The 9330-nt window shown below is 34.4% G+C and overlaps 1 long non-coding RNA gene across 1 annotated transcript; it reads left to right on the top strand.

Annotated features, from left to right (window-relative positions):
* Positions 1-432: 432 nt before the first annotated feature.
* Positions 433-3856, top strand: LOC135289350 (uncharacterized). Its single transcript, XR_010352121.1, has 3 exons — positions 433-519; positions 1456-1632; positions 3774-3856. It is a non-coding gene; the product is annotated as an uncharacterized LOC135289350 (long non-coding RNA).
* Positions 3857-9330: the final 5474 nt, after the last annotated feature.

Here is a 9330-nt window from a genome sequence, read left to right as displayed (position 1 = left end):
ATGACTCCTAGGACTTAAGGAGTCAGATGTATTCATACAAGCACCACTCGTCAAATTGTGATGGTTGAGGAGCAATTCCTCCCAAATCTTCTCCCCACACATTGTTACTTAAGCATACCAGAAAACTTATTAAAATAAAAAAATAAAATAAGATAAAATATAAAACACCCCAGCAACAAGAAAAATGAAACCAAACCAGAGGACTACTGAGAACAAGATTAACTTGAAATGGGGACAAATTTTGGAAACACCATCACCTAAGACAGCACTATTATGCCACTGCCTGCAGTCTGTATTGATGATAACAAGCATGGCAATATACTAAGTATGAAAATACTGTGCCTTTATGAAAAGAATGGAGAAAAACTCCTGTCTCTTTGCTCCATGTACATTCTGACTCTACAATTCCAAGATTCAGTTAAAAGAGTGATATGCACATATATGAAGAACCCGAGCATTAAAATAATGTGAAGACACTAAAATAAAATTAATGTTGAGTAATGGGGCTCTTTTATGCAGGTAGCTAAAGGCTTTGAGATTGCAAGCTAAAGTAGAAAAATTTTTGTGGAATTTACATCTCTTACAACAAAATTTTTCTGAAGCACAAAGTTAGCATCAGAAAGGCAGATTGTATATTTCTTTATTTATAAATCCAGCAAAATTCCAAGGTTTACTTTTTACAATTGTTGAAGTTTGGGTAACAGCAAAGATATCTTTTATTGAGAGTGCAGTCTAGTTAACTATTTCAGCAGCTGTAATCAAATAGTTAACAGCTAAATGCAGATATCATTTTGGAAGACCATTAGAAAGTCTTTGGGCCTCATCTGAGGAATTCTTAAGAGGTATATATATATATTTTAATTAAATGATAAGCTGAAATAACTGAAAGGTGAGTCAGAAAAGCACCTCTTGACTCACACATGTTAGGAATTGCATCTTTATTGGGAACAGTGCTGCATTGAAGGCTGTAGTCAATTCTTTGAAAGCACCACTTCATAATTAACACAAGTAAAATTAATTGTACAGATTTAGGAAGTCAAAAGATTAAGAAAAGCAGAAAAAATGAGAAAATTACAAAGTTACCTTAGTGCTATTATCTGGTGGCTCAGTCTTAAAAGATTAAATATCAAGACAGAAATTGACTCATTGAAATGTCACTATTTTTCATTTCTTTAGAGGTAGTTATTGTCCTACCAGATCCTTAGAGTAATAGAAACCTTTACTATGCAAGGGCCTTCAAATATTTCCCATATTATTACTGATAGGTAACAGTAGTTGGTAAGATTCTGCTACATGGTTTATCCAGAGGAATCCTCTTATTTGTCAATGTCAGATCCTCTGTCAGCTAAGTTTGAATTAACTTTAGTCATAAAAAAATCAATAAACACTTCCCTTAGGCAGATTCATTCCTTTTAGGTTAAAAATTTGCATTTTTGTATTTTTACCTGTGCACAGATATAGGCTTCAGCAGCCTTTGGAAACCTCTGGAGCTCTCCAAATTAGTGAACATGGAAGGGCAAAATTGATGGCAAGAAGATGCATATGAAAGAAATTATCAACCAGCGAAAGAATATTTGACATGCCCAAAAGCCTGGAATTATATTTAAAGACTGACCATATATTATTTTCCATGTAAGTCTTAATTTCTCTTTTTAATGTTGTCTCAAAAATATTAGAACATACATATAAATAAAGTTCAAGACCAAGGGTGATATTTGAATCAAATAGGTGGATAGAAAGTTGGCATTTGGGCAATATAATACAGCATTCAGCAAAACTGTTCACAGAACTCCTATTTGAGATATCTTTCACAAGTCCCTGTGTTAAATATTCTAACATTTAGATATTAAAGAGATAAAAGCTATAGATAGTATAGAAGTAACAGTGCTTATTCAGAGCAGTGTGGGCAAAAAATTACAAGAAAATGGGTTAAAAATAAAGTATGTGTAATTACACCTTCTCAGCTACTTCTTTTTGAAAGCATTCCACCTTAGAGAAGATAAAATTTAGCAGTGAGTCACCTCATATAATTCTGTTCTAGAATAACTTGTTTTTTAAAAGAGGAAGTAGTGATTTGGCATTAGGAACTAAAAATGATTTTGTAGAAAATAGACTACTTTACCTGCTATAAAAAATTCTTTTGAATAAAAGACTATGAAAGCTTAAATTCATTATGGAAAAGTGCAATTGATTAAAGTTGATACTGAAAACTGACCTATGATCACCCAGACAAGTTATTGAACAGCTTCCATTATAAAATGTTGGGTGTTCTTCATGTTTTGCATGAAAGAGTTGCTATCGAAAAATATCTAGATTGTTATTTATTTTCTAGATCAAAGACTGATGGTCTAGTAAGGCACAGTTGTGATAGTGCATTATTACTAACAAAACTAGAGAACTTTTTCTTTACTCAAAAAAAATTATGAACAAGAGGTCTCACAAACAGTAAGTGAGTCAGAGTTTAAGAAATTTTTCTAATGAAAACAGAGGTAAACACCTTTATGTAATAGGTCCCAAACTTTATATAAATAAATTGTTGATTTTTAAACATGAAAAACTATCCTATGGAGAATGACAACTATACTGCCTTAAGCTAACATAATACATGGTGAAATGTATTTATCACTGCTGTCATAATGTGATGAATTTTGTTTATACCAAGAAACAAACACAAATTTTGGATGATAGCAGCAGACTTATGAGTGAGCAAAGAAAAAGTATGGAAACAACTGCAACAGTTCAACCTTCAAATCTCATTCACTCTAGTTGTAAATTAATATTTTTATAGTGTTTGCTTATGTATTTTAATTTGTTTCATTTTATATATTTATGGGATACAAAAAAGGATGTATTTGGTTATGGTCTTCATTTTAGAATCATGGAGACAAGGAATGGAATAAATGCAATTTGTACACTGTTATTCCATCTTTACCTTTAAAGAACTACTCTGCTCAGTGTTAAACAAAAAAAGAAAGAAATTTTTCTCTTGTTACTGCTGGTTGCATTGTCAGAATTAGGAACAATGGAAAGAAGAATTTTAAAGAGTCTTTAAAACTTAATGATGTAGGAGACAGATAGAAACAATGTCTTTCTTTTAATTCTTCATTTTAATAGCATACAACATTGAATGGATTAATTATCAGGCATAACATGGTTTATAATACCTAATATGATCCCTTATATCTGCCACATCATGTATAGGTCCTTATCTCCTAATGATAAGTGAAGCAGTTAACACATTCTGATATAGTTATCATCCTTACATTAGCTTCACTAAAATTGCAAAAGGCAACACTTACATTGTTGCATCCTCACTTTACCTATGAAATTGCACACATATTTTCAAACAGGAGATCCGGTTCTACTGATTTGTGATGATCAGAGGATATTTTTTGACAGTTAATAATTAAAATCACTTCATGGACTGCTGCTCACCCATCATTATTTTCCAGGATGGACAACTGAAATGGTTATACGGAGATTATATGATGTTCCTTTCCTTCTCTTTGTTTTTGGGTTGCCTTTGGTTTTGGTTTTGTCTTTTATTAATAATGATCTGATAATTAACTAAAATAATTCATTATAAATCTCAAGGTACTAAATTCCCTGTAGGATTTTACCAAATTTTGCAGCTCATTTTACAAAATCTTGATATTTTATGACAAATAGAAAGCACAGGGTGAGATTTAGTAAAGAATAAAAATTCTCAGGAATCTTCAATGAAAATTCTTGGCACAAGTTCAGTTGAACATGCTGCTTTTCTTTTTTTCCAGATTCCCTGAAAGTCACTAGCTCATCCAAGTACAACACAGAAGCAGCAGTCAGCCCTGGTAAAATCTGGGAAGAAGCCTGGAACATTCATCAAAACTCAGATACGTGCCTCACTGAAAACAGAACATTTATAGAAATCTCTATTGGTTGTTCCCTCTCTCAGAGGCAGAATGCCCACTCTTCTGAGTGTTTCTGTGACAGGTCTCCTTGGCATTATACTAGGAATGCCACCAACCTTTGCTTGAAAATAGCCAACCTCTCCTATTTTTTCAGAGATACACATTCAGTGATCCCAATGACCTTCTCATTTAAAAACATCTTGAGTTCATACAAAAATACCACAGCCTATTTTATAACAGTAGGGGATGCTAAAGTTTAAATATGTATTCTGTATTATTTAATGAAGGAACTCAGAAAAAACTTATTCAGACATAAATTATTTTAAAATTTTCAGAAATATAAATCTGAAATAAATTTTTCACAAATTTGTAGTTTATTGCAAGCAACCTGCAAACATTCCCATTTAAGTCAATTGAAAAATTATTACACATGAGCAGTATGTATAGTTTGCATACAAGCAACATTAGAATGTCAAGGTTTTACCCAACAAATATCATTATCAAATATTAGATGGTCTAGCAAGATGTTAATTCTTTGCTGATGCTAAATGTACCCGAGCCACTGAAAATTTATGCATAAATATTATCATGTGATCATCTTACAAAATCCTGTTTAACTTTGACATATTTTTTACATAATATTTTGTTACTGTAATAAAATAACATTAAAATATATGCTTACAAGGCCACTAAAATAAAATTTCTTGAGTAACTTATTAAAATATCAATGCTTAAATACAAACCAATAATTTAAAATAATATTTATGCAGATACCATATTATTATTTTGTACGTTTTCTGTGATATAATGCTACATATTTTGGATGAAAATGGTTTTATTTAAAGTCTACTTCTGTTTGCAATCAATTTAAGAGCAATTGAGATTTCTGTGAGAGGCATGGTGTTCCTTACAACATTTATTAATACAAGTAGGTTAATTTCAGAGAAGCTGAATCATAGGTTTGTTGAAAATCATTGCTTTAGAAATCAAAAGATTGCAAATTTTGTATTGTTTTTACCAAATGCTTTTTATCAGGATTAGAAATGTTTCTAAGACTGGAATGCTTTTCTTCCATTTGAGAGGTCCATATATCTGTATATACATGTATATACCTGTATAGAAGTGGACATGTGTGTTACAAATCTGGAGTTGATTTTCAGCCCTTGACACAGGACCACAGAATATTCTGTGTTTGAAGGGGCCCACAAGGATCACTGAGTCCAGCTCTTAAGTGAATGCCCTGTATGGGGATCAAACCTGCAGCTAGAAAATCTTTATGAATTTTTCCCTTTCTTAAGAGTATGTGAACACTGGTGTACACTTCTCGTGAGTGCAATAGACATACTGGATACTCTGGAACTGGTGTGGATGCTCTCAGTCTCCTCGTCACCTTGTTACTTTCTGTATAAATAATCAGATAATCCCTTATGCAAAGGTGATAACCTATCTTTACCCTCTTGCATTTACCAGCAACAAGGATATTTAATTTGTGGCAAAATACTTATCGGAAAAGAGAGCAAGAGAAGGGCATGGCAGAATTCTTTACTGCTTAGCAGTTGGCTTCACTGATACATGAGATAAAATACCATGTTTGACTTCACAGTTCCACCTTAAGTTATTCAAGGTAATTTTTAAATAATGATGTTTTTAGGGGTCTGAAACAGCCACTACCAACCCTTCAAATTACTTGGTAATTTCAGTCTCCCTCAAAATCTAGTATTTTTTTTGTTGTTATTTATATAAAAAGGGAATAAGATAATTGTTTTTCTGATTAATTTTTAAGGATGTGACAAGTAGTGTCCCTCAGGTGTCTGCATTGGGACCAGTGTTATTTAATGTATTCATTAAGGACATAGATGAAAGGATCAAGTGCACCCTCAGCAAATTTGCAGATAACACTAAGCTGAATGGTGCAGCTGACACCCCTGAAGGATAGGATGCCATCCAGACGGACCTGGACAAGCTTGGGAAGTGGGGCTATGGGAATCTCATGAGGTTTAACAAGGCCAAGTGCAGGGTGCTGCCCCTGGGTTGGGACAGCAGTACCAATACAGGCTGGGGATGAGCAGACTGAGAGCAGTCCTGCCGAGAAAGACTTGGGGGTGCTGGGGCATGAAAGGCTGGACATGCTCTGTCAATGTGTGCTCAGTCCAGAAAGCCAATTGTACCCTGGGCTGCACCCAAAGCAATGTGGCCAGGGCAAGGGAGGGGATTCTGCCAGTCTGGTCCACTCTGGTGAGACCCCACTGCAGTGTTGCACCCAGCTCTGGGGTCCCCAGCACAGGAAGGGTGGAAGGGATGTTGATCTGCCAGAGCAAGTCCAGAGGAGGCCACAAAGAATCAGAGAGATGGAGCACCTCTCCTACAAAGAAAGGCTGAAAGAATTGGGTTTGTTCAGGCTGGAGAAGAAAAGGCTTTGGGGTGACCCAGTTGCAGCTTGCCAGTACCTAAAGGGAGCCTACGACTGAGTTTGTGCTCCATGGTCTAATGACAGTATGTCCTGCACAGGCAACATGAGGAGAAAGGATTTTCTGATGAAAAGCACATTGGTCTCATCAGGGAAATTAATAGAAACTTGAAGGAAGAGGTTGGCAACATGAAGAACAGTTTTAAAAATATTTCAGAAATAATAGACCTCTTAGGGTGCTCATTTTGTTCCGCTGAGTATAAAGACAGTTTATACGATCATTTTATTGTGGGTATTTCAAATAAGAGCAGATGGCTCATAGTCTCCTTCTCAGGCCTGGATTTCTTTTAGCTTAGCACGTAGGATATGTGTTCAAGCAGTGATTTAAGTGCACTGAGTCACCTCTTGTTGAAACAATACATTTCTTGATGGGGAGGTGGGAAGGGAAAGAGGTGTCTGCACTCAGTTTTCACATGCAGGTAAGGCTTTTTCTTTGCTGTAAAGTACTAAGAAGAATTTTCCATTTCAATGGATAAGTCAGTTCCTTGCAAGGGGGATTCAAAGTTATTGAAGACATCTTTAAGTTCCAGACTTCTCCTGAAGGAGGAAGGCTGTCACATCACCCAAGTACAAAACATTAGTCTCTTCCCTCTTCTGCTTGTTTATGTAAATTTAAACTTAAATTGCAAAGCAATAATTTATATCAGAGCACTATATGTGCTGTGTGTAAGCCACTGCCCAGAAAGTTCTCACTGAAGTGCTGGCAGGATATCATGCCTGGTGACAGGCATAAACACAACCAGTGCCCCCAGAAAATAAAATGGGATTATTAAGAATTTCACTTTCTAAATTTTTTGCTAATCAATCCCATCAGTTCTTTTTTAAATTAGGAATTCAAACGCCATTTTTGGGGAGCTTTTAATTTCTTCTTTTTGTCAGTGTCTTTCAGGCTGATTAAGTAAACAGTAAAAAAGTACCACTCTTAGGGGTTTTAATTGTTTCTGCACCTCTCTGCTTGCACAGGAACAGATATGGATATTTTCTTTTGGCAAACTGAAGAGTAGTTTAAAAAACTACTAAAAGAGACTATTATTTCATTTCTTAGATACTTTATACAGTCTTTCTTGTGCAATGTATTTACTGTGCTTTCAAAAATAGAGCTGTCCTTTCACTTTGGTTCAATGAAGTGCTATACTTGGAAGAATGTAAGTTTTAAAGAGTGACAAGTTTTATTGAACAACTTCTAGACTGTGAGAGGAAGTCAATAAAGTGCAATAAGATGACAGCAATGTTGATAATATAACAAATCCTTTAATACAAATAGCAAAGAAATGTAGACACAACATAAATTGAATATGCTTCTATATGACACAAATATGTCTGGTGAATATATTGAAAAAAAAAAAGAAAAGAAAAGAAAAGAAAAGTGCCATTCCAGCACCCTGAAGTCACAGGGAAAGTCTTCATATAGTAGAGATATACTTCTTTGCCAATGTTTTATAAGGATTTAAGTGTGATTTTCTTACTTCTCAGTATTTTACAAAGACATTATTGAACACATACAGGATATTTGGGATATGAAATCACGAACCAATTTGCAATTTAAATGCTCTTTTATGATCCTGACCAAACCAGGCAGAAACAAGTACAGATGGTGACATTCAGACATGAGTTCATTTGTCATCAGTATGAAGCACAAAGCAGATACTAAGTTTGGTTCCATACAGCCATATTAGGAAAAGAGGACTGCTATTAGGGGAGTCCCTCTTGAACAACTTGAACTAAGAAAGGGAAGGAAAGAAGATGTGAAATGTCACAAACGTTTCATCTACAGAGCAACTGCAAAGAAAGGTGGCTATTTAGGCTGTTACCAGAAAAAAAGATTACAAATTCCTAGTCAAAAGAAGTGACTGGCAAAATGTGAAGGTCTTGTATAGCTTTGATTGCAGCTAAAGTTTACCTAAACTTTACTGTTAGTAAGTTATGTTGTATGCAGAATACCCAGAATTTAGCAGAGTGTAGATTACTCAGTGGTAAGTCACAATAAGAATGTACAAAGTACATTTTGTTATATGTGTATTCAATTCACACTGACAAAGAGAGTAGGTTCTTTGATACCCATCAACTCCTTTTACTTACACACTTCATAATTTTCACTTTCCAACCTACTGCAGCACAAACTTTGTCTTCTCACAGGGCTGCAGTTGTGTGGGGTTTTTTATTTGTAGAGATTTCTGTTCTTTTAGATAACCAACAGGTTTAGTTGCAATAATAATTAGAATCAACCTGTGAAAATGACTGTAACTGTTCCTGGTTATTGCTTGCAAAATAGGACATACTAGAGAAAATTATACAAAAAATATTAAAAGGGTAGAGAACTTTGAAGATGTATTTTTCAGATGTGTAGCAGTTCTTCAGCAGGGGAAATACAGGAAGACACTTAACTACCAAGATGAGATTGCTTTCTGGTATTTTCTTTAAGTTTTAAAAGGCATTGTCTTGAAAAAAAAATAGTTTACCCATACAAGCACATGGCTAAAGCTCAAAGAGAGAAGTTTAAATGAAAAGATCATCACCCACTAATACAATACAGAAAGGAAGTTTCTACTTAATGCTGCATGCAGCTGAGACTAGAAGAGAAATTTAGGTAGAAAACTCATATTTTCCCAGATTAAAATGTTGGTAAATTAGTTGGATCAACTTCAAATATGATGAATTTTTGGAATGGAAAGAATTATGATTATGATCTATGATTAAACAGGAGATATTTTCAAATATCTAGAAGTAAGATTAAGTAATATCCAACAGCAGAAATATGTTCATTTTTGCTTATTCTGGTTTTAGAGACTTTATTTCAAATGGATGTTTATTTAGCACAGTAGATTTATACTGCAAAATAGATCAAGGTTAAATTGAGAGTCAAGTTATAGGTCAGCTAGATTAATAATCAACCAAATGGATTTGGAATGGCCTAATATATTCTAACAAATTATGTGTCTGATTAGATAACAGCCATTGCCCAGACTGTAGCTG

This window comes from Passer domesticus, chromosome 1 (assembly GCF_036417665.1).
Source record: "Passer domesticus isolate bPasDom1 chromosome 1, bPasDom1.hap1, whole genome shotgun sequence".
Lineage (NCBI taxonomy): Eukaryota > Metazoa > Chordata > Aves > Passeriformes > Passeridae > Passer > Passer domesticus.
This window is presented reverse-complemented; position numbering and strand designations above follow the sequence as displayed.